Source organism: Hemitrygon akajei, unplaced genomic scaffold (genome assembly GCF_048418815.1).
Source record: "Hemitrygon akajei unplaced genomic scaffold, sHemAka1.3 Scf000143, whole genome shotgun sequence".
NCBI lineage: Eukaryota > Metazoa > Chordata > Chondrichthyes > Myliobatiformes > Dasyatidae > Hemitrygon > Hemitrygon akajei.
The window spans coordinates 669538-696034 of record NW_027332029.1 but is presented as its reverse complement, the minus strand read 5'-3'; positions in this window follow the sequence as shown (position 1 = coordinate 696034).

The following is a 26497-nucleotide window of genomic DNA, read 5'->3' as shown; positions in this document are numbered from 1 at the left end:
GTGTAGTTCTGCATTGGTACGTTCCAGTGAGACAGCGAGTTTATGGAGGGGTACAGGTTCAGGGCATATTTGTGTGGACTTCTTCATTGGTACGTTCCAGTGAGACAGGGAGGTTATGGGAGGGTACAAGTTCAGGGCATATTTGTGTGGAGTTCTGCGTTGGGATGACCCAGTGAGACTGCGATGTCATGGAGGAGTACAGGTTCAGGGCATATTTGTGTGGAGTTCTGCAGTGGCACATTCCAGTGAGACAGGGAGGTTAAGGACGGGTATAGGTTCAGGGCATATTTGTGTGGAGTTCTGCATTGGTACGTTCCAGTGAGACAGGGAGGTTTTGGAGGGTACCGGTTCATGGCATATTTGTGTGGAGTTCTGCAGTGGGACTTTCCAGTGAGGCAGGGAGGTTATGGACGGGTAAAGGTTCAGGGCATATTTGTGTGGAGTTCTGCTTTGGTACGTTCCAGTGAGACAGGGAGTTTATGGAGGGGTACAGGTTCAGGGCATATTTGTGTGGACTTCTTCATTGGTACGTTCCAGGGAGACAGGGAGGTTATGGGAGGGTACAAGTTCAGGGCATATTAGTGTGGAGTTCTGCGTTGGGATGACCCAGTGAGACTGCGATGTCATGGAGGGGTACAGGTTCAGGGCATATTTGTGTGGAGTTCTGCAGTGGTACTTTCCAGTGAGACAGGGAGGTTATGGACGGGTAAAGGTTCAGGGCATATTTGTGTGGAGTTCTGCTTTGGTACGTTCCAGTGAGACAGGGAGTTTATGGAGGGGTACAGGTTCAGGGCATATTTGTGTGGAGTTCTGCATTGGTACGTTCCAGTGAGACAGGGAGGTTATGGAGGGGTAAAGGTCCAGGGCATATTTGTGTGGAGTTCTGCATTGGTCCGTTCCAGTGAGACAGAGAGGTTATGCACGGTACAGGTTCAGGGTATATTTGAGTGGAGTTCGGCATTGGTGTGTTCCAGTGAGACAGGGATGTTATGGAGGGGTACAGGTTCAGGGCATATTTGTGTGGAGTTCTGCATTGGTACGTTCCAGTGAGACAGGGAGGTCATGGAGGAGTACAGGATCAGGGCATATTTGTGTGGAGTTCTGCATTGGTACGTTCCAGTGAGGCAGGGATGTTATGGAGGGGTGCAGGTTCAGGGCAAATTTGTGTGGAGTTCTGCATTGGTACGTTCCAGTGAGACAAGGAGGTTATGGGCGGGTACAGGTTCAGGGCATATTTGTGCGGAGTTCTGCATTGGTACGTTCCAGTGAGACAGGGAAGTCATGGAGGGTACATGTTCAGGGCATATTTGTGCGGAGTTCTGCATTGGTACGTTCCAGTGAGACAGGGACGTTATGGAGGGATACAGGTTCAGGGCATATTTGTGTGGAGTTCTGCATTGGTACGTTCCAGTGAGACAGGGAGTTTATGGAGGGGTACAGGTTCAGGGCATATTTGTGTGGAGTTCTGCATTGGTACGTTCCAGTGAGACAGGGAGGTTATGGAGGGGTACAGGTCCAGGGCATATTTGTGTGGAGTTCTGCATTGGTACGTTCCAGTGAGACAGGGAGGTTATGGAGGGGTACAGGTTCAGGGCATATTTTTGTGTAGATCTGCATTGGTACGTTCCAGTGAGACAAGGAGGGTATGGAGGGTACAGGTTTAGGGCATATTTGTGTGGAGTTCTGCAGTGGTACTTTCCAGTGAGACAGGGAGGTTATGGACGGGTAAAGGTTCAGGGCATATTTGTGTGGAGTTCTGCTTTGGTACGTTCCAGTGAGACAGGGAGTTTATGGAGGGGTACAGGTTCAGGGCTTATTTGTGTGGAGTTCTGCATTGGTACGTTCCAGTGAGACAGGGAGGTTATGGAGGGGTACAGGTCCAGGGCATATTTGTGTGGAGTTCTGCATTGGTACTTTCCAGTGAGACAGGGAGGTTATGGAGGGTACCGGTTCATGGCATATTTGTGTGGAGTTCTGCAGTGGGACTTTCCAGTGAGGCAGGGAGATAATGGACGGGTACAGGTTCAGGGCATACTTGTGTGGAGTTCTGCATTGGTACGTTCCAGTGAGACAGGGAGGTTATGGAGGGGTACAGGTTCAGGGCATATTTTTGTGTAGTTCTGCATTGGTACGTTCCAGTGAGACAAGGAGGGTATGGAGGGTACAGGTTTAGGGCATATTTGTGTGGAGTTCTGCAGTGGTACTTTCCAGTGAGACAGGGAGGTTATGGACGGGTAAAGGTTCAGGGCATATTTGTGTGGAGTTCTGCTTTGGTACGTTCCAGTGAGACAGGGAGGTCATGGAGGAGTACAGGTTCAGGGCATATTTGTGTGGAGTTCTGCATTGGTACGTTCCAGTGAGACAGGGAGGTTATGGAGGGGTACAGGTTCAGGGCATATTTTTGTGTAGTTCTGCATTGGTACGTTCCAGTGAGACAAGGAGGGTATGGAGGGTACAGGTTTAGGGCATATTTGTGTGGAGTTCTGCAGTGGTACTTTCCAGTGAGACAGGGAGGTTATGGACGGGTAAAGGTTCAGGGCATATTTGTGTGGAGTTCTGCTTTGGTACGTTCCAGTGAGACAGGGAGTTTATGGAGGGGTACAGGTTCAGGGCATATTTGTGTGGAGTTCTGCATTGGTACGTTCCAGTGAGACAGGGAGGTTATGGAGGGGTACAGGTCCAGGGCATATTTGTGTGGAGTTCTGCATTGGTACTTTCCAGTGAGACAAGGAGGGTATGGAGGGTACAGGTTTAGGGCATATTTGTGTGGAGTTCTGCAGTGGTACTTTCCAGTGAGACAGGGAGGTTATGGACGGGTAAAGGTTCAGGGCATATTTGTGTGGAGTTCTGCTTTGGTACGTTCCAGTGAGACAGGGAGTTTATGGAGGGGTACAGGTTCAGGGCATATTTGTGTGGAGTTCTGCATTGGTACGTTCCAGTGAGACAGGGAGGTTATGGAGGGGTACAGGTCCAGGGCATATTTGTGTGGAGTTCTGCATTGGTACTTTCCAGTGAGACAGGGAGGTTATGGAGGGTACCGGTTCATGGCATATTTGTGTGGAGTTCTGCAGTGGGACTTTCCAGTGAGGCAGGGAGATAATGGACGGGTACAGGTTCAGGGCATACTTGTGTGGAGTTCTGCATTGGTACGTTCCAGTGAGACAGGGAGGTTATGGAGGGGTACAGGTTCAGGGCATATTTTTGTGTAGTTCTGCATTGGTACGTTCCAGTGAGACAAGGAGGGTATGGAGGGTACAGGTTTAGGGCATATTTGTGTGGAGTTCTGCAGTGGTACTTTCCAGTGAGACAGGGAGGTTATGGACGGGTAAAGGTTCAGGGCATATTTGTGTGGAGTTCTGCTTTGGTACGTTCCAGTGAGACAGGGAGTTTATGGAGGGGTACAGGTTCAGGGCATATTTGTGTGGAGTTCTGCATTGGTACGTTCCAGTGAGACAGGGAGGTTATGGAGGGGTAAAGGTCCAGGGAATATTTGTGTGGAGTTCTGCATTGGTCCGTTCCAGTGAGACAGAGAGGTTATGCACGGTACAGGTTCAGGGTATATTTGAGTGGAGTTCGGCATTGGTGTGTTCCAGTGAGACAGGGATGTTATGGAGGGGTACAGGTTCAGGGCATATTTGTGTGGAGTTCTGCATTGGTACGTTCCAGTGAGACAGGGAGGTCATGGAGGAGTACAGGATCAGGGCATATTTGTGTGGAGTTCTGCATTGGTACGTTCCAGTGAGGCAGGGATGTTATGGAGGGGTGCAGGTTCAGGGCAAATTTGTGTGGAGTTCTGCATTGGTACGTTCCAGTGAGACAAGGAGGTTATGGGCGGGTACAGGTTCAGGGCATATTTGTGCGGAGTTCTGCATTGGTACGTTCCAGTGAGACAGGGAAGTCATGGAGGGTACATGTTCAGGGCATATTTGTGCGGAGTTCTGCATTGGTACGTTCCAGTGAGACAGGGACGTTATGGAGGGATACAGGTTCAGGGCATATTTGTGTGGAGTTCTGCATTGGTACGTTCCAGTGAGACAGGGAGTTTATGGAGGGGTACAGGTTCAGGGCATATTTGTGTGGAGTTCTGCATTGGTACGTTCCAGTGAGACAGGGAGGTTATGGAGGGGTACAGGTCCAGGGCATATTTGTGTGGAGTTCTGCATTGGTACGTTCCAGTGAGACAGGGAGGTTATGGAGGGGTACAGGTTCAGGGCATATTTTTGTGTAGTTCTGCATTGGTACGTTCCAGTGAGACAAGGAGGGTATGGAGGGTACAGGTTTAGGGCATATTTGTGTGGAGTTCTGCAGTGGTACTTTCCAGTGAGACAGGGAGGTTATGGACGGGTAAAGGTTCAGGGCATATTTGTGTGGAGTTCTGCTTTGGTACGTTCCAGTGAGACAGGGAGTTTATGGAGGGGTACAGGTTCAGGGCATATTTGTGTGGAGTTCTGCATTGGTACGTTCCAGTGAGACAGGGAGGTTATGGAGGGGTACAGGTCCAGGGCATATTTGTGAGGAGTTCTGCATTGGTACTTTCCAGTGAGACAGGGAAGTTATGGAGGGTACCGGTTCATGGCATATTTGTGTGGAGTTCTGCAGTGGGACTTTCCAGTGAGGCAGGGAGATAATGGACGGGTACAGGTTCAGGGCATACTTGTGTGGAGTTCTGCATTGGTACGTTCCAGTGAGACAGGGAGGTTATGGAGGGGTACAGGTTCAGGGCATATTTTTGTGTAGTTCTGCATTGGTACGTTCCAGTGAGACAAGGAGGGTATGGAGGGTACAGGTTTAGGGCATATTTGTGTGGAGTTCTGCAGTGGTACTTTCCAGTGAGACAGGGAGGTTATGGACGGGTAAAGGTTCAGGGCATATTTGTGTGGAGTTCTGCTTTGGTACGTTCCAGTGAGACAGGGAGGTCATGGAGGAGTACAGGTTCAGGGCATATTTGTGTGGAGTTCTGCATTGGTACGTTCCAGTGAGACAAGGAGGGTATGGAGGGTACAGGTTTAGGGCATATTTGTGTGGAGTTCTGCAGTGGTACTTTCCAGTGAGACAGGGAGGTTATGGACGGGTAAAGGTTCAGGGCATATTTGTGTGGAGTTCTGCTTTGGTACGTTCCAGTGAGACAGGGAGGTCATGGAGGAGTACAGGTTCAGGGCATATTTGTGTGGAGTTCTGCATTGGTACGTTCCAGTGAGACAGGGAGGTTATGGAGGGGTACAGGTTCAGGGCATATTTTTGTGTAGTTCTGCATTGGTACGTTCCAGTGAGACAAGGAGGGTATGGAGGGTACAGGTTTAGGGCATATTTGTGTGGAGTTCTGCAGTGGTACTTTCCAGTGAGACAGGGAGGTTATGGACGGGTAAAGGTTCAGGGCATATTTGTGTGGAGTTCTGCTTTGGTACGTTCCAGTGAGACAGGGAGGTCATGGAGGAGTACAGGTTCAGGGCATATTTGTGTGGAGTTCTGCATTGGTACGTTCCAGTGAGACAGGGAGGTTATGGAGGGGTACAGGTTCAGGGCATATTTTTGTGTAGTTCTGCATTGGTACGTTCCAGTGAGACAAGGAGGGTATGGAGGGTACAGGTTTAGGGCATATTTGTGTGGAGTTCTGCAGTGGTGCTTTCCAGTGAGACAGGGAGGTTATTGACGGGTAAAGGTTCAGGGCATATTTGTGTGGAGTTCTGCTTTGGTACGTTCCAGTGAGACAGGGAGTTTATGGAGGGGTACAGGTTCAGGGCATATTTGTGTGGAGTTCTGCATTGGTACGTTCCAGTGAGACAGGGAGGTTATGGAGGGGTACAGGTCCAGGGCATATTTGTGTGGAGTTCTGCATTGGTACTTTCCAGTGAGACAAGGAGGGTATGGAGGGTACAGGTTTAGGGCATATTTGTGTGGAGTTCTGCAGTGGTACTTTCCAGTGAGACAGGGAGGTTATGGACGGGTAAAGGTTCAGGGCATATTTGTGTGGAGTTCTGCTTTGGTACGTTCCAGTGAGACAGGGAGTTTATGGAGGGGTACAGGTTCAGGGCATATTTGTGTGGAGTTCTGCATTGGTACGTTCCAGTGAGACAGGGAGGTTATGGAGGGGTACAGGTCCAGGGCATATTTGTGTGGAGTTCTGCATTGGTACTTTCCAGTGAGACAGGGAGGTTATGGAGGGGTACAGGTCCAGGGCATATTTGTGTGGAGTTCTGCATTGGTACTTTCCAGTGAGACAGGGAGGTTATGGAGGGTACCGGTTCATGGCATATTTGTGTGGAGTTCTGCAGTGGGACTTTCCAGTGAGGCAGGGAGATAATGGACGGGTACAGGTTCAGGGCATACTTGTGTGGAGTTCTGCATTGGTACGTTCCAGTGAGACAGGGAGGTTATGGAGGGGTACAGGTTCAGGGCATATTTTTGTGTAGTTCTGCATTGGTACGTTCCATTGAGACAAGGAGGGTATGGAGGGTACAGGTTTAGGGCATATTTGTGTGGAGTTCTGCAGTGGTACTTTCCAGTGAGACAGGGAGGTTATGGACGGGTAAAGGTTCAGGGCATATTTGTGTGGAGTTCTGCTTTGGTACGTTCCAGTGAGACAGGGAGTTTATGGAGGGGTACAGGTTCAGGGCATATTTGTGTGGAGTTCTGCATTGGTACGTTCCAGTGAGACAGGGAGGTTATGGAGGGGTAAAGGTCCAGGGCATATTTGTGTGGAGTTCTGCATTGGTCCGTTCCAGTGAGACAGAGAGGTTATGCACGGTACAGGTTCAGGGTATATTTGAGTGGAGTTCGGCATTGGTGTGTTCCAGTGAGACAGGGATGTTATGGAGGGGTACAGTTTCAGGGCATATTTGTGTGGAGTTCTGCATTGGTACGTTCCAGTGAGACAGGGAGGTCATGGAGGAGTACAGGATCAGGGCATATTTGTGTGGAGTTCTGCATTGGTACGTTCCAGTGAGGCAGGGATGTTATGGAGGGGTGCAGGTTCAGGGCAAATTTGTGTGGATTTCTGCATTGGTACGTTCCAGTGAGACAAGGAGGTTATGGGCGGGTACAGGTTCAGGGCATATTTTTGCGGAGTTCTGCATTGGTACGTTCCAGTGAGACAGGGAAGTCATGGAGGGTACATGTTCAGGGCATATTTGTGCGGAGTTCTGCATTGGTACGTTCCAGTGAGACAGGGAGGTTATGGAGGGATACAGGTTCAGGGCATATTTGTGTGGAGTTCTGCATTGGTACGTTCCAGTGAGACAGGGAGGTTATGGAGGGGTACAGGTCCAGGGCATATTTGTGTGGAGTTCTGCATTGGTACGTTCCAGTGAGACAGGGAGGTTATGGAGGGGTACAGGTTCAGGGCATATTTTTGTGTAGTTCTGCATTGGTACGTTCCAGTGAGACAAGGAGGGTATGGAGGGTACAGGTTTAGGGCATATTTGTGTGGAGTTCTGCAGTGGTACTTTCCAGTGAGACAGGGAGGTTATGGACGGGTAAAGGTTCAGGGCATATTTGTGTGGAGTTCTGCTTTGGTACGTTCCAGTGAGACAGGGAGTTTATGGAGGGGTACAGGTTCAGGGCATATTTGTGTGGAGTTCTGCATTGGTACGTTCCAGTGAGACAGGGAGGTTATGGAGGGGTACAGGTCCAGGGCATATTTGTGTGGAGTTCTGCATTGGTACTTTCCAGTGAGACAGGGAGGTTATGGAGGGTACCGGTTCATGGCATATTTGTGTGGAGTTCTGCAGTGGGACTTTCCAGTGAGGCAGGGAGGTTATGGAGGGTACAGGTTCAGGGCATACTTGTGTGGAGTTCTGCATTGGTACGTTCCAGTGAGACAGGGAGGTTATGGAGGGGTACAGGTTCAGGGCATATTTTTGTGTAGTTCTGCATTGGTACGTTCCAGTGAGACAAGGAGGGTATGGAGGGTACAGGTTTAGGGCATATTTGTGTGGAGTTCTGCAGTGGTACTTTCCAGTGAGACAGGGAGGTTATGGACGGGTAAAGGTTCAGGGCATATTTGTGTGGAGTTCTGCTTTGGTACGTTCCAGTGAGACAGGGAGTTTATGGAGGGGTACAGGTTCAGGGCATATTTGTGTGGACTTCTTCATTGGTACGTTCCAGGGAGACAGGGAGGTTATGGGAGGGTACAAGTTCAGGGCATATTTGTGTGGAGTTCTGCGTTGGGATGACCCAGTGAGACTGCGATGTCATGGAGGGGTACAGGTTCAGGGCATATTTGTGTGGAGTTCTGCAGTGGTACTTTCCAGTGAGACAGGGAGGTTATGGACGGGTAAAGGTTCAGGGCATATTTGTGTGGAGTTCTGCTTTGGTACGTTCCAGTGAGACAGGGAGTTTATGGAGGGGTACAGGTTCAGGGCATATTTGTGTGGAGTTCTGCATTGGTACGTTCCAGTGAGACAGGGAGGTTATGGAGGGGTAAAGGTCCAGGGCATATTTGTGTGGAGTTCTGCATTGGTCCGTTCCAGTGAGACAGAGAGGTTATGCACGGTACAGGTTCAGGGTATATTTGAGTGGAGTTCGGCATTGGTGTGTTCCAGTGAGACAGGGATGTTATGGAGGGGTACAGGTTCAGGGCAAATTTGTGTGGAGTTCTGCATTGGTACGTTCCAGTGAGACAGGGAGGTCATGGAGGAGTACAGGATCAGGGCATATTTGTGTGGAGTTCTGCATTGGTACGTTCCAGTGAGGCAGGGATGTTATGGAGGGGTGCAGGTTCAGGGCAAATTTGTGTGGAGTTCTGCATTGGTACGTTCCAGTGAGACAAGGAGGTTATGGGCGGGTACAGGTTCAGGGCATATTTGTGCGGAGTTCTGCATTGGTACGTTCCAGTGAGACAGGGAAGTCATGGAGGGTACATGTTCAGGGCATATTTGTGCGGAGTTCTGCATTGGTACGTTCCAGTGAGACAGGGACGTTATGGAGGGATACAGGTTCAGGGCATATTTGTGTGGAGTTCTGCATTGGTACGTTCCAGTGAGACAGGGAGTTTATGGAGGGGTACAGGTTTAGGGCATATTTGTGTGGAGTTCTGCATTGGTACGTTCCAGTGAGACAGGGAGGTTATGGAGGGGTACAGGTCCAGGGCATATTTGTGTGGAGTTCTGCATTGGTACGTTCCAGTGAGACAGGGAGGTTATGGAGGGGTACAGGTTCAGGGCATATTTTTGTGTAGTTCTGCATTGGTACGTTCCAGTGAGACAAGGAGGGTATGGAGGGTACAGGTTTAGGGCATATTTGTGTGGAGTTCTGCAGTGGTACTTTCCAGTGAGACAGGGAGGTTATGGACGGGTAAAGGTTCAGGGCATATTTGTGTGGAGTTCTGCTTTGGTACGTTCCAGTGAGACAGGGAGTTTATGGAGGGGTACAGGTTCAGGGCATATTTGTGTGGAGTTCTGCATTGGTACGTTCCAGTGAGACAGGGAGGTTATGGAGGGGTACAGGTCCAGGGCATATTTGTGTGGAGTTCTGCATTGGTACTTTCCAGTGAGACAAGGAGGGTATGGAGGGTACAGGTTTAGGGCATATTTGTGTGGAGTTCTGCAGTGGTACTTTCCAGTGAGACAGGGAGGTTATGGACGGGTAAAGGTTCAGGGCATATTTGTGTGGAGTTCTGCTTTGGTACGTTCCAGTGAGACAGGGAGTTTATGGAGGGGTACAGGTTCAGGGCATATTTGTGTGGAGTTCTGCATTGGTACGTTCCAGTGAGACAGGGAGGTTATGGAGGGGTAAAGGTCCAGGGCATATTTGTGTGGAGTTCTGCATTGGTACTTTCCAGTGAGACAGGGAGGTTATGGAGGGTACCGGTTCATGGCATATTTGTGTGGAGTTCTGCAGTGGGACTTTCCAGTGAGGCAGGGAGATAATGGACGGGTACAGGTTCAGGGCATACTTGTGTGGAGTTCTGCATTGGTACGTTCCAGTGAGACAGGGAGGTTATGGAGGGGTACAGGTTCAGGGCATATTTTTGTGTAGTTCTGCATTGGTACGTTCCAGTGAGACAAGGAGGGTATGGAGGGTACAGGTTTAGGGCATATTTGTGTGGAGTTCTGCAGTGGTACTTTCCAGTGAGACAGGGAGGTTATGGACGGGTAAAGGTTCAGGGCATATTTGTGTGGAGTTCTGCTTTGGTACGTTCCAGTGAGACAGGGAGGTCATGGAGGAGTACAGGTTCAGGGCATATTTGTGTGGAGTTCTGCATTGGTACGTTCCAGTGAGACAGGGAGGTTATGGAGGGGTACAGGTTCAGGGCATATTTTTGTGTAGTTCTGCATTGGTACGTTCCAGTGAGACAAGGAGGGTATGGAGGGTACAGGTTTAGGGCATATTTGTGTGGAGTTCTGCAGTGGTACTTTCCAGTGAGACAGGGAGGTTATGGACGGGTAAAGGTTCAGGGCATATTTGTGTGGAGTTCTGCTTTGGTACGTTCCAGTGAGACAGGGAGTTTATGGAGGGGTACAGGTTCAGGGCATATTTGTGTGGAGTTCTGCATTGGTACGTTCCAGTGAGACAGGGAGGTTATGGAGGGGTACAGGTCCAGGGCATATTTGTGTGGAGTTCTGCATTGGTACTTTCCAGTGAGACAAGGAGGGTATGGAGGGTACAGGTTTAGGGCATATTTGTGTGGAGTTCTGCAGTGGTACTTTCCAGTGAGACAGGGAGGTTATGGACGGGTAAAGGTTCAGGGCATATTTGTGTGGAGTTCTGCTTTGGTACGTTCCAGTGAGACAGGGAGTTTATGGAGGGGTACAGGTTCAGGGCATATTTGTGTGGAATTCTGCATTGGTACGTTCCAGTGAGACAGGGAGGTTATGGAGGGGTACAGGTCCAGGGCATATTTGTGTGGAGTTCTGCATTGGTACTTTCCAGTGAGACAGGGAGGTTATGGAGGGTACCGGTTCATGGCATATTTGTGTGGAGTTCTGCAGTGGGACTTTCCAGTGAGGCAGGGAGATAATGGACGGGTACAGGTTCAGGGCATACTTGTGTGGAGTTCTGCATTGGTACCTTCCAGTGAGACAGGGAGGTTATGGAGGGGTACAGGTTCAGGGCATATTTTTGTGTAGTTCTGCATTGGTACGTTCCAGTGAGACAAGGAGGGTATGGAGGGTACAGGTTTAGGGCATATTTGTGTGGAGTTCTGCAGTGGTACTTTCCAGTGAGACAGGGAGGTTATGGACGGGTAAAGGTTCAGGGCATATTTGTGTGGAGTTCTGCTTTGGTACGTTCCAGTGAGACAGGGAGTTTATGGAGGGGTACAGGTTCAGGGCATATTTGTGTGGAGTTCTGCATTGGTACGTTCCAGTGAGACAGGGAGGTTATGGAGGGGTAAAGGTCCAGGGCATATTTGTGTGGAGTTCTGCATTGGTCCGTTCCAGTGAGACAGAGAGGTTATGCACGGTACAGGTTCAGGGTATATTTGAGTGGAGTTCGGCATTGGTGTGTTCCAGTGAGACAGGGATGTTATGGAGGGGTACAGGTTCAGGGCATATTTGTGTGGAGTTCTGCATTGGTACGTTCCAGTGAGACAGGGAGGTCATGGAGGAGTACAGGATCAGGGCATATTTGTGTGGAGTTCTGCATTGGTACGTTCCAGTGAGGCAGGGATGTTATGGAGGGGTGCAGGTTCAGGGCAAATTTGTGTGGAGTTCTGCATTGGTACGTTCCAGTGAGACAAGGAGGTTATGGGCGGGTACAGGTTCAGGGCATATTTGTGCGGAGTTCTGCATTGGTACGTTCCAGTGAGACAGGGAAGTCATGGAGGGTACATGTTCAGGGCATATTTGTGCGGAGTTCTGCATTGGTACGTTCCAGTGAGACAGGGAGGTTATGGAGGGATACAGGTTCAGGGCATATTTGTGTGGAGTTCTGCATTGGTACGTTCCAGTGAGACAGGGAGTTTATGGAGGGGTACAGGTTCAGGGCATATTTGTGTGGAGATCTGCATTGGTACGTTCCAGTGAGACAGGGAGGTTATGGAGGGGTACAGGTCCAGGGCATATTTGTGTGGAGTTCTGCATTGGTACGTTCCAGTGAGACAGGGAGGTTATGGAGGGGTACAGGTTCAGGGCATATTTTTGTGTAGTTCTGCATTGGTACGTTCCAGTGAGACAAGGAGGGTATGGAGGGTACAGGTTTAGGGCATATTTGTGTGGAGTTCTGCAGTGGTACTTTCCAGTGAGACAGGGAGGTTATGGACGGGTAAAGGTTCAGGGCATATTTGTGTGGAGTTCTGCTTTGGTACGTTCCAGTGAGACAGGGAGTTTATGGAGGGGTACAGGTTCAGGGCATATTTGTGTGGAGTTCTGCATTGGTACGTTCCAGTGAGACAGGGAGGTTATGGAGGGGTACAGGTCCAGGGCATATTTGTGTGGAGTTCTGCATTGGTACTTTCCTGTGAGACAGGGAGGTTATGGAGGGTACCGGTTCATGGCATATTTGTGTGGAGTTCTGCAGTGGGACTTTCCAGTGAGGCAGGGAGATAATGGACGGGTACAGGTTCAGGGCATACTTGTGTGGAGTTCTGCATTGGTACGTTCCAGTGAGACAGGGAGGTTATGGAGGGGTACAGGTTCAGGGCATATTTTTGTGTAGTTCTGCATTGGTACGTTCCAGTGAGACAAGGAGGGTATGGAGGGTACAGGTTTAGGGCATATTTGTGTATTGTTCTGCAGTGGTACTTTCCAGTGAGACAGGGAGGTTATGGACGGGTAAAGGTTCAGGGCATATTTGTGTGGAGTTCTGCTTTGGTACGTTCCAGTGAGACAGGGAGGTCATGGAGGAGTACAGGTTCAGGGCATATTTGTGTGGAGTTCTGCATTGGTACGTTCCAGTGAGACAAGGAGGGTATGGAGGGTACAGGTTTAGGGCATATTTGTGTGGAGTTCTGCAGTGGTACTTTCCAGTGAGACAGGGAGGTTATGGACGGGTAAAGGTTCAGGGCATATTTGTGTGGAGTTCTGCTTTGGTACGTTCCAGTGAGACAGGGAGGTCATGGAGGAGTACAGGTTCAGGGCATATTTGTGTGGAGTTCTGCATTGGTACGTTCCAGTGAGACAGGGAGGTTATGGAGGGGTACAGGTTCAGGGCATATTTTTGTGTAGTTCTGCATTGGTACGTTCCAGTGAGACAAGGAGGGTATGGAGGGTACAGGTTTAGGGCATATTTGTGTGGAGTTCTGCAGTGGTACTTTCCAGTGAGACAGGGAGGTTATGGACGGGTAAAGGTTCAGGGCATATTTGTGTGGAGTTCTGCTTTGGTACGTTCCAGTGAGACAGGGAGGTCATGGAGGAGTACAGGTTCAGGGCATATTTGTGTGGAGTTCTGCATTGGTACGTTCCAGTGAGACAGGGAGGTTATGGAGGGATACAGGTTCAGGGCATATTTGTGTGGAGTTCTGCATTGGTACGTTCCAGTGAGACAGGGAGTTTATGGAGGGGTACAGGTTCAGGGCATATTTGTGTGGAGTTCTGCATTGGTACGTTCCAGTGAGACAGGGAGGTTATGGAGGGGTACAGGTCCAGGGCATATTTGTGTGGAGTTCTGCATTGGTACGTTCCAGTGAGACAGGGAGGTTATGGAGGGGTACAGGTTCAGGGCATATTTTTGTGTAGTTCTGCATTGGTACGTTCCAGTGAGACAAGGAGGGTATGGAGGGTACAGGTTTAGGGCATATTTGTGTGGAGTTCTGCAGTGGTACTTTCCAGTGAGACAGGGAGGTTATGGACGGGTAAAGGTTCAGGGCATATTTGTGTGGAGTTCTGCTTTGGTACGTTCCAGTGAGACAGGGAGTTTATGGAGGGGTACAGGTTCAGGGCATATTTGTGTGGAGTTCTGCATTGGTACGTTCCAGTGAGACAGGGAGGTTATGGAGGGGTACAGGTCCAGGGCATATTTGTGTGGAGTTCTGCATTGGTACTTTCCAGTGAGACAGGGAGGTTATGGAGGGTACCGGTTCATGGCATATTTGTGTGGAGTTCTGCAGTGGGACTTTCCAGTGAGGCAGGGAGATAATGGACGGGTACAGGTTCAGGGCATACTTGTGTGGAGTTCTGCATTGGTACGTTCCAGTGAGACAGGGAGGTTATGGAGGGGTACAGGTTCAGGGCATATTTTTGTGTAGTTCTGCATTGGTACGTTCCAGTGAGACAAGGAGGGTATGGAGGGTACAGGTTTAGGGCATATTTGTGTGGAGTTCTGCAGTGGTACTTTCCAGTGAGACAGGGAGGTTATGGACGGGTAAAGGTTCAGGGCATATTTGTGTGGAGTTCTGCTTTGGTACGTTCCAGTGAGACAGGGAGGTCATGGAGGAGTACAGGTTCAGGGCATATTTGTGTGGAGTTCTGATTTGGTACGTTCCAGTGAGACAGGGAGGTTATGGAGGGGTACAGGTTCAGGGCATATTTTTGTGTAGTTCTGCATTGGTACGTTCCAGTGAGACAAGGAGGGTATGGAGGGTACAGGTTTAGGGCATATTTGTTTGGAGTTCTGCAGTGGTACTTTCCAGTGAGACAGGGAGGTTATGGACGGGTAAAGGTTCAGGGCATATTTGTGTGGAGTTCTGCTTTGGTACGTTCCAGTGAGACAGGGAGTTTATGGAGGGGTACAGGTTCAGGGCATATTTGTGTGGAGTTCTGCATTGGTACGTTCCAGTGAGACAGGGAGGTTATGGAGGGGTACAGGTCCAGGGCATATTTGTGTGGAGTTCTGCATTGGTACGTTCCAGTGAGACAGGGAGGTTATGGAGGGGTACAGGTTCAGGGCATATTTTTGTGTAGTTCTGCATTGGTACGTTCCAGTGAGACAAGGAGGGTATGGAGGGTACAGGTTTAGGGCATATTTGTGTGGAGTTCTGCAGTGGTACTTTCCAGTCAGACAGGGAGGTTATGGACGGGTAAAGTTTCAGGGCATATTTGTGTGGAGTTCTGCTTTGGTACGTTCCAGTGAGACAGGGAGTTTATGGAGGGGTACAGGTTCAGGGCATATTTGTGTGGAGTTCTGCATTGGTACGTTCCAGTGAGACAGGGAGGTTATGGAGGGGTACAGGTCCAGGGCATATTTGTGTGGAGTTCTGCATTGGTACTTTCCAGTGAGACAGGGAGGTTATGGAGGGTACCGGTTCATGGCATATTTGTGTGGAGTTCTGCAGTGGGACTTTGCAGTGAGGCAGGGAGATAATGGACGGGTACAGGTTCAGGGCATACTTGTGTGGAGTTCTGCATTGGTACGTTCCAGTGAGACAGGGAGGTTATGGAGGGGTACAGGTTCAGGGCATATTTTTGTGTAGTTCTGCATTGGTACGTTCCAGTGAGACAAGGAGGGTATGGAGGGTACAGGTTTAGGGCATATTTGTGTGGAGTTCTGCAGTGGTACTTTCCAGTGAGACAGGGAGGTTATGGACGGGTAAAGGTTCAGGGCATATTTGTGTGGAGTTCTGCTTTGGTACGTTCCAGTGAGACAGGGAGGTCATGGAGGAGTACAGGTTCAGGGCATATTTGTGTGGAGTTCTGCATTGGTACGTTCCAGTGAGACAGGGAGGTTATGGAGGGGTACAGGTTCAGGGCATATTTGTGTGTAGTTCTGCATTGGTACGTTCCAGTGAGACAAGGAGGGTATGGAGGGTACAGGTTTAGGGCATATTTGTGTGGAGTTCTGCAGTGGTACTTTCCAGTGAGACAGGGAGGTTATGGACGGGTAAAGGTTCAGGGCATATTTGTGTGGAGTTCTGCTTTGGTACGTTCCAGTGAGACAGGGAGTTTATGGAGGGGTACAGGTTCAGGGCATATTTGTGTGGAGTTCTGCATTGGTACGTTCCAGTGAGACAGGGAGGTTATGGAGGGGTACAGGTCCAGGGCATATTTGTGTGGAGTTCTGCATTGGTACTTTCCAGTGAGACAAGGAGGGTATGGAGGGTACAGGTTTAGGGCATATTTGTGTGGAGTTCTGCAGTGGTACTTTCCAGTGAGACAGGGAGGTTATGGACGGGTAAAGGTTCAGGGCATATTTGTGTGGAGTTCTGCTTTGGTACGTTCCAGTGAGACAGGGAGTTTATGGAGGGGTACAGGTTCAGGGCATATTTGTGTGGAGTTCTGCATTGGTACGTTCCAGTGAGACAGGGAGGTTATGGAGGGGTACAGGTCCAGGGCATATTTGTGTGGAGTTCTGCATTGGTACTTTCCAGTGAGACAGGGAGGTTATGGAGGGTACCGGTTCATGGCATATTTGTGTGGAGTTCTCGGGTGGGACTTTCCAGTGAGGCAGGGAGATAATGGACGGATACAGGTTCAGGGCATACTTGTGTGGAGTTCTGCATTGGTACGTTCCAGTGAGACAGGGAGGTTATGGAGGGATACAGGTTCAGGGTATATTTGTGTGTAGTTCTGCATTGGTACGTTCCAGTGAGACAGCGAGTTTATGGAGGGGTACAGGTTCAGGGCATATTTGTGTGGACTTCTTCATTGGTACGTTCCAGTGAGACAGGGAGGTTATGGGAGGGTACAAGTTCAGGGCATATTTGTGTGGAGTTCTGCATTGGTACGTTCCAGTGAGACAGGGAGGTTATGGAGGGGTAAAGGTCCAGGGCATATTTGTGTGGAGTTCTGCATTGGTCCGTTCCAGTGAGACAGAGAGGTTATGCACGGTACAGGTTCAGGGTATATTTGAGTGGAGTTCGGCATTGGTGTGTTCCAGTGAGACAGGGATGTTATGGAGGGGTACAGGTTCAGGGCATATTTGTGTGGAGTTCTGCATTGGTACGTTCCAGTGAGACAGGGAGGTCATGGAGGAGTACAGGATCAGGGCATATTTGTGTGGAGTTCTGCATTGGTACGTTCCTGTGAGGCAGGGATGTTATGGAGGGGTGCAGGTTCAGGGCAAATTTGTGTGGAGTTCTGCATTGGTACGTTCCAGTGAGACAAGGAGGTTATGGGCGGGTACAGGTTCAGGGCATATTTGTGCGGAGTTCTGCATTGGTACGTTCCAGTGAGACAGGGAAGTCATGGAGGGTACATGTTCAGGGCATATTTGTGCGGAGTTCTGCATTGGTACGTTCCAGTGAGACAGGGACGTTATGGAGGGATACAGGTTCAGGGCATATTTGTGTGGAGTTCTGCATTGGTACGTTCCAGTGAGACAGGGAGTTTATGGAGGGGTACAGGTTCAGGGCATATTTGTGTGGAGTTCTGCATTGGTACGTTCCAGTGAGACAGGGAGGTTATGGAGGGGTACAGGTCCAGGGCATATTTGTGTGGAGTTCTGCATTGGTACGTTCCAGTGAGACAGGGAGGTTATGGAGGGGTACAGGTTCAGGGCATATTTTTGTGTAGTTCTGCATTGGTACGTTCCAGTGAGACAAGGAGGGTATGGAGGGTACAGGTTTAGGGCATATTTGTGTGGAGTTCTGCAGTGGTACTTTCCAGTGAGACAGGGAGGTTATCGACGGGTAAAGGTTCAGGGCATATTTGTGTGGAGTTCTGCTTTGGTACGTTCCAGTGAGACAGGGAGTTTATGGAGGGGTACAGGTTCAGGGCATATTTGTGTGGAGTTCTGCATTGGTACGTTCCAGTGAGACAGGGAGGTTATGGAGGGGTACAGGTCCAGGGCATATTTGTGTGGAGTTCTGCATTGGTACTTTCCAGTGAGACAGGGAGGTTATGGAGGGTACCGGTTCATGGCATATTTGTGTGGAGTTCTGCAGTGGGACTTTCCAGTGAGGCAGGGAGGATATGGAGGGGTACAGGTTCAGGGCATATTTTTGTGTAGTTCTGCATTGGTACGTTCCAGTGAGACAAGGAGGGTATGGAGGGTACAGGTTTAGGGCATATTTGTGTGGAGTTCTGCAGTGGTACTTTCCAGTGAGACAGGGAGGTTATGGACGGGTAAAGGTTCAGGGCATATTTGTGTGGAGTTCTGCTTTGGTACGTTCCAGTGAGACAGCGAGTTTATGGAGGGGTACAGGTTCAGGGCATATTTGTGTGGACTTCTTCATTGGTACGTTCCAGTGAGACAGGGAGGTTATGGGAGGGTACAAGTTCAGGGCATATTTGTGTGGAGTTCTGCATTGGTACGTTCCAGTGAGACAGGGAGGTTATGGAGGGGTAAAGGTCCAGGGCATATTTGTGTGGAGTTCTGCATTGGTCCGTTCCAGTGAGACAGAGAGGTTATGCACGGTACAGGTTCAGGGTATATTTGAGTGGGGTTCGGCATTGGTGTGTTCCAGTGAGACAGGGATGTTATGGAGGGGTACAGGTTCAGGGCATATTTGTGTGGAGTTCTGCATTGGTACGTTCCAGTGAGACAGGGAGGTCATGGAGGAGTACAGGATCAGGGCATATTTGTGTGGAGTTCTGCATTGGTACGTTCCAGTGAGGCAGGGATGTTATGGAGGGGTGCAGGTTCAGGGCAAATTTGTGTGGAGTTCTGCATTGGTACGTTCCAGTGAGACAAGGAGGTTATGGGCGGGTACAGGTTCAGGGCATATTTGTGCGGAGTTCTGCATTGGTACGTTCCAGTGAGACAGGGAAGTCATGGAGGGTACATGTTCAGGGCATATTTGTGCGGAGTTCTGCATTGGTATGTTCCAGTGAGACAGGGACGTTATGGAGGGATACAGGTTCAGGGCATATTTGTGTGGAGTTCTGCATTGGTACGTTCCAGTGAGACAGGGAGTTTATGGAGGGGTACAGGTTCAGGGCATATTTGTGTGGAGTTCTGCATTGGTACGTTCCAGTGAGACAGGGAGGTTATGGAGGGGTACAGGTTCAGGGCATATTTTTGTGTAGTTCTGCATTGGTACGTTCCAGTGAGACAAGGAGGGTATGGAGGGTACAGGTTTAGGGCATATTTGTGTGGAGTTCTGCAGTGGTACTTTCCAGTGAGACAGGGAGGTTATGGACGGGTAAAGGTTCAGGGCATATTTGTGTGGAGTTCTGCTTTGGTACGTTCCAGTGAGACAGGGAGGTCATGGAGGAGTACAGGTTCAGGGCATATTTGTGTGGAGTTCTGCATTGGTACGTTCCAGTGAGACAGGGAGGTTATGGAGGGGTACAGGTTCAGGGCAAATTTCTGAGCAGTTCTGCATTGGTACGTTCCAGTGAGACAAGGAGGTTATGGGCGGGTACAGGTTCAGGGCATATTTGTGTGGAGTTCTGCATTGGTACGTTCCAGTGAGACAGGGAGGTTATGGAGGGTACAGGTTCAGGGCATATTTGTGTGGAGTTCTGCATTGGTACGTTCCAGTGAGACATGGACTTTATGGAGGGATACAGGTTCAGGGCATATTTGTAAGGAGTTCTGCATTGGTACGTTCCAGTGAGACAGGGAGGTTATGGAGGGGTACAGGTTCAGGGCAAATTTCTGTGCAGTTCTGCATTGGTATGTTCCAGTGAGACAAGGAGGTTATGGGCGGGTACAGGTTCAGGGCATATTTGTGTGGAGTTCTGCATTGGTACGTTCCAGTGAGACAGGGAGGTTATGGAGGGTACAGGTTCAGGGCATATTTGTGTGGAGTTCTGCATTGGTACGTTCCAGTGAGACATGGACTTTATGGAGGGATACAGGTTCAGGGCATATTTGTAAGGAGTTCTGCATTGGTACTTTCCAGTGAGACAGGGAGGTTATGGAGGGTACAGGTTCAGGGTATATTTGTGTGGAGTTCTGCATTGGTACGTTCCAGTGAGACAGGGAGGTTATGGAGGGGTACAGGTTCAGGGCAAATTTCTGAGCAGTTCTGCATTGGTACGTTCCAGTGAGACAAGGAGGTTATGGGCGGGTACAGGTTCAGGGCATATTTGTGTGGAGTTCTGCATTGGTACGTTCCAGTGAGACAGGGAGGTTATGGAGGGTACAGGTTCAGGGCATATTTGTGTGGAGTTCTGCATTGGTACGTTCCAGTGAGACATGGACTTTATGGAGGGATACAGGTTCAGGGCATATTTGTAAGGAGTTCTGCATTGGTACGTTCCAGTGAGACAGGGAGGTTATGGAGGGGTACAGGTTCAGGGCAAATTTCTGTGCAGTTCTGCATTGGTACGTTCCAGTGAGACAAGGAGGTTATGGGCGGGTACAGGTTCAGGGCATATTTGTGTGGAGTTCTGCATTGGTACGTTCCAGTGAGACAGGGAGGTTATGGAGGGTACAGGTTCAGGGCATATTTGTGTGGAGTTCTGCATTGGTACGTTCCAGTGAGACATGGACTTTATGGAGGGATACAGGTTCAGGGCATATTTGTAAGGAGTTCTGCATTGGTACTTTCCAGTGAGACAGGGAGGTTATGGAGGGTACAGGTTCAGGGTATATTTGTGTGGAGTTCTGCATTGGTACGTTCCAGTGAGACACGGTGGTTATGGAGGGGTACAGGTTCAGGGCATATTTGTGCGGAGTTCTGCATTGGTACGTTCCAGTGAGACAGGGAGGTTATGGAGGGTACAGGTTCATGGCATATTTGTGTGGAGTTCTGCATTGGTACGTTCCAGTGAGACAGGGAGGTTATGGAGGGATACAGGTTCAGGGTATATTTGTGTGTAGTTCTGCATTGGTACGTTCCAGTGAGACAGCGAGTTTATGGAGGGGTACAGGTTCAGGGCATATTTGTGTGGACTTCTTCATTGGTACGTTCCAGTGAGACAGGGAGGTTATGGGAGGGTACAAGTTCAGGGCATATTTGTGTGGAGTTCTGCGTTGGGATGACCCAGTGAGACTGCGATGTCATGGAGGAGTACAGGTTCAGGGCATATTTGTGTGGAGTTCTGCAGTGGCACATTCCAGTGAGACAGGGAGGTTAAGGACGGGTATAGGTTCAGGGCATATTTGTGTGGAGTTCTGCATTGGTACTTTCCAGTGAGACAGGGAGGTTATGGAGGGTACCGGTTCATGGCATATTTGTGTGGAGTTCTGCAGTGGGACTTTCCAGTGAGGCAGGGAGATAATGGACGGGTACAGGTTCAGGGCATACTTGTGTGGAGTTCTGCATTGGTACGTTCCAGTGAGACAGGGAGGTTATGGAGGGGTACAGGTTCAGGGCATATTTTTGTGTAGTTCTGCATTGGTACGTTCCAGTGAGACAAGGAGGGTATGGAGGGTACAGGTTTAGGGCATATTTGTGTGGAGTTCTGCAGTGGTACTTTCCAGTGAGACAGGGAGGTAATGGCGGGTACAGGTTCAGGGCATATTTGTGTGGTGTTCTGCAATGGTACGTTCCAGTGACTCAGGGAGGTTATGGACGGGTAAAGGTTCAGGGCATATTTGTGTGGAGTTCTGCTTTGGTACGTTCCAGTGAGACAGGGAGTTTATGGAGGGGTACAGGTTCAGGGCATATTTGTGTGGAGTTCTGCATTGGTACGTTCCAGTGAGACAGGGAGGTTATGGAGGGGTACAGGTCCAGGGCATATTTGTGTGGAGTTCTGCATTGGTCCGTTCCAGTGAGACAGAGAGGTTATGCACGGTACAGGTTCAGGGTATATTTGAGTGGAGTTCGGCATTGGTGTGTTCCAGTGAGACCGGGATGTTATGGAGGGGTACAGGTTCAGGGCATATTTGTGTGGAGTTCAGCATTGGTACGTTCCAGTGAAACAGGGAGGTCATGGAGGAGTACAGGATCAGGGCATATTTGTGTGGAGTTCTGCATTGGTACGTTCCAGTGAGGCAGGGATGTTATGGAGGGGTGCAGGTTCAGGGCAAATTTGTGTGGAGTTCTGCATTGGTACGTTCCAGTGAGACAAGGAGGTTATGGGCGGGTACAGGTTCAGGGCATATTTGTGCGGAGTTCTGCATTGGTACGTTCCAGTGAGACAGGGAAGTCATGGAGGGTACATGTTCAGGGCATATTTGTGCGGAGTTCTGCATTGGTACGTTCCAGTGAGACAGGGACGTTATGGAGGGATACAGGTTCAGGGCATATTTGTGTGGAGTTCTGCATTGGTACGTTCCAGTGAGACAGGGAGGTTATGGAGGGTACATGTTCAGTGCATATTTGTGCGGAGTTCTGCATTGGTACGTTCCAGTGAGACAGGGAGGTCATGGAGGAGTACAGGTTCAGGGCATATTTGTGTGGAGTTCTGCATTGGTACGTTCCAATGAGACAGGGTGGTTATGGAGGGGTACAGGTTCAGGGCAAATTTCTGTGCAGTTCTGCATTGGTACGTTCCAGTGAGACAAGGAGGTTGTGGGCGGGTACAGGTTCAGGGCATATTTGTGTGGAGTTCTGCATTGGTACGTTCCAGTGAGACATGGACTTTATGGAGGGATACAGGTTCAGGGCATATTTGTAAGGAGTTCTGCATTGGTACTTTCCAGTGAGACAGGGAGGTTATGGAGGGTACAGGTTCAGGGTATATTTGTGTGTAGTTCTGCATTGGTACGTTCCAGTGAGACACGGTGGTTATGGAGGGGTACAGGTTCAGGGCATATTTGTGCGGAGTTCTGCATTGGTACGTTCCAGTGAGACAGGGAGGTTATGGAGGGTACAGGTTCATGGCATATTTGTGTGGAGTACTGCATTGGTACGTTCCAGTGAGACAGGGAGGTTATGGAGGGATACAGGTTCAGGGCATATTTGTGTGTAGTTCTGCATTGGTACGTTCCAGTGAGACAGCGAGTTTATGGAGGGGTACAGGTTCAGGGCATATTTGTGTGTAGTTCTTCATTGGTACGTTCCAGGGAGACAGGGAGGTTATGGGAGGGTACAAGTTCAGGGCATATTTGTGTGGAGTTCTGCGTTGGGATGACCCAGTGAGACTGCGATGTCATGGAGGGGTACAGGTTCAGGGCATATTTGTGTGGAGTTCTGCAGTGGGACGTTCCAGTGAGACAGGGAGGTTATGGAGGGGTACAGGTTCAGGGTATATTTGTGTGTAGTTCTGCATTGGTACGTTCCAGTGTGACAGGGAGGTTATGGAGGGTACAGGTTCAGGGCATATTTGTGTGGAGTTCTGCAGTGGCACATTCCAGTGAGACAGGGAGGTTAAGGACGGGTATAGTTTCAGGGCATATTTGTGTGGAGTTCTGCATTGGTACTTTCCAGTGAGACAGGGAGGTTATGGAGGGTACCGGTTCTTGGCATATTTGTGTGGAGTTCTGCAGTGGGACTTTCCAGTGAGGCAGGGAGATAATGGACGGGTACAGGTTCAGGGCATACTTGTGTGGAGTTCTGCATTGGTACGTTCCAGTGAGACAGGGAGGTTATGGACGGGTACAGTGTCAGGGCATATTTTTGTGGAGTTCTGCATTGGTACTTTCCAGTGAGACAGCGAGGTTATGGAGGATACAGGTTCATGGCATATTTGTGTGGAGTTCTGCATTGGTACGTTCCAGTGAGACAGGGGGGTTATGGAGGGGTACAGGTTCAGTGTATAATTGTGTGGAGTTCTGCGTGGGTACGTTCCGGTGAGACAGGGTGGATATGGAGGGTACTGGTTCAGGGCATATTTGTGTGGAGTTCTGCAGTGGTACATTCCAGTGAGACAGGGTGTTTATGGACGGGTACAGGTTCAGGGCATATTTGTGTGGAGTTCTGCATTGGTACTTTCCAGTGAGACAGGGAGGTTATGGAGGGTACCGGTTCATGGCATATTTGGGTGGAGTTCTGCAGTGGGACTTTCCAGTGAGGCAGGGAGATAATGGACGGGTACAGGTTCAGGGCATACTTGTGTGGATTTCTGCATTGGTACGTTCCAGTGAGACAGGGAGGTTATGGACGGGTACAGGTTCAGGGCATATTTGTGTGGAGTTCTGCATTTGTACGTTCCAGTGAGACAGGGAGGTTATGGAGGGGTACAGGTCCAGGGCATATTTGTGTGGAGTTCTGCATTGGTCCGTTCCAGTGAGACAGAGAGGTTATGCACGGTACAGGTTCAGGGTATATTTGAGTGGAGTTCGGCATTGGTGTGTTCCAGTGAGAAAGGGATGTTATGGAGGGGTACAGGTTCAGGGCATATTTGTGTGGAGTTCTGCATTGGTACGTTCCAGTGAGACAGGGAGGTCATGGAGGAGTACAGGATCAGGGCATATTTGTGCGGAGTTCTGCATTGGTACGTTCCAGTGAGGCAGGGAGGTTATGGAGGGGTGCAGGTTCAGGGCAAATTTGTGTGGAGTTCTGCATTGGTACGTTCCAGTGAGACAAGGAGGTTACGGGCGGGTACAGGTTCAGGGCATATTTGTGCGGAGTTCTGCATTGGTACGTTCCAGTGAGACAGGGAACTCATGGAGGGTACATGTTCAGGGCATATTTGTGCGGAGTTCTGCATTGGTACGTTCCAGTGAGACAGGGACGTTATGGAGGGATACAGGTTCAGGGCATATTTGTGTGGAGTTCTGCATTGGTACGTTCCAGTGAGACAGGGAGGTTATGGAGGGTACATGTTCAGTGCATATTTGCGCGGAGTTCTGCATTGGTACGTTCCAGTGAGACAGGGAGGTCATGGAGGAGTACAGGTTCAGGGCATATTTGTGTGGAGTTCTGCATTGGTACGTTCCAGTGAGACAAGGAGGTTATGGGCGGGTACAGGTTCAGGGCATATTTGGGTGGAGTTCTGCATTGGTACGTTCCAGTGAGACAGGGAGGTTATGGAGGGTACAGGTTCAGGGCATATTTGTGTGGAGTTCTGCATTGGTACTTTCCAGTGAGACAGGGAGGTTATGGCGGGTACAGGTTCAGGGCATATTTGTGTGGTGTTCTGCAATGGTACTTTCCAGTGAGACAGGGAGGTTATGGAGGGTACCGGTTCATGGCATATTTGTGTGGAGTTCTGCAGTGGGACTTTCCAGTGAGGCAGGGAGATAATGGACGGGAACAGGTTCAGGGCATACTTGTGTGGAGTTCTGCATTGGTACGTTCCAGGGAGACAGGAAGGTTATGGGAGGGTACAAGTTCAGGGCATATTTGTGTGGAGTTCTGCGTTGGGATGACCCAGTGAGACTGCGATGTCATGGAGGGGTACAGGTTCAGGGCATATTTGTGTAGAGTTCTGCAGTGGGACGTTCCAGTGAGACAGGGAGGTTATGGAGGGGTACAGGTTCAGGGTATATTTGTGTGTAGTTCTGCATTGGTACGTTCCAGTGGAACAGGGAGGTTATGGAGGGTACCGGTTCATGGCATATTTGTGTGGAGTTCTGCAGTGGGACTTTCCAGTGAGGCAGGGAGATAATGGACGGGTACAGGTTCAGGGCATACTTGTGTGGAGTTCTGCATTGGTACGTTCCAGTTAGACAGGGAGGTTATGGACGGGTACAGTGTCAGGGCATATTTTTGTGGAGTTCTGCATTGGTACTTTCCAGTGAGACAGCGAGGTTATGGAGGATACAGGTTCATGGCATATTTGTGTGGAGTTCTGCATTGGTACGTTCCAGTGAGACAGGGAGGTTATGGAGGGGTACAGGTTCAGTGTATAATTGTGTGGAGTTCTGCGTTGGTACGTTCCGGTGAGACAGGGTGGATATGGAGGGTACTGGTTCAGGGCATATTTGTGTTGAGTTCTGCAGTGGTACATTCCAGTGAGACAGGGTGTTTATGGACGGGTACAGGTTCAGGGCATATTTGTGTGGAGTTCTGCATTGGTACTTTCCAGTGAGACAGGGAGGTTATGGAGGGTACCGGTTCATGGCATATTTGTGTGGAGTTCTGCAGTGGGACTTTCCAGTGAGGCAGGGAGATAATAGACGGGTACAGGTTCAGGGCATATTTGTAAGGAGTTCTGCATTGGTACTTTCCAGTGAGACAGGGAGGTTATGGAGGGTACAGGTTCAGGGTATATTTGTGTGGAGTTCTGCATTGGTACGTTCCAGTGAGACACGGTGGTTATGGAGGGGTACAGGTTCAGGGCATATTTGTGAGGAGTTCTGCATTGGTACGTTCCAGTGAGACAGGGAGGTTATGGAGGGTACAGGTTCATGGCATATTTGTGTGGAGTTCTGCATTGGTACGTTCCAGTGAGACAGGGAGGTTATGGAGGGATACAGGTTCAGGGCATATTTGTGTGTAGTTCTGCATTGGTACGTTCCAGTGAGACAGCGAGTTTATGGAGGGGTACAGGTTCAGAGCATATTTGTGTGTAGTTCTGCATTGGTACGTTCCAGTGAGTCAGCGAGTATATGTAGGGGTACAGGTTCAGGGCATATTTGTGTGGACTTCTTCATTGGTACGTTCCAGGGAGACAGGGAGGTTATGGGAGGGTACAAGTTCAGGGCATATTTGTGTGGAATTCTGCGTTGGGATGACCCAGTGAGACTGCGATGTCATGGAGGGGTACAGGTTCAGGGCATATTTGTGTGGAGTTCTGCAGTGGGACGTTCCAGTGAGACAGGGAGGTTATGGAGGGGTACAGGTTCAGGGTATATTTGTGTGTAGTTCTGCATTGGTACGTTCCAGTGTGACAGGGAGGTTATGGAGGGTACAGGTTCAGGGCATATTTGTGTGGAGTTCTGCAGTGGCACATTCCATTGAGACAGGGAGGTTAAGGACGGGTATAGGTTCAGGACATATTTGTGTGGAGTTCTGCATTGGTAC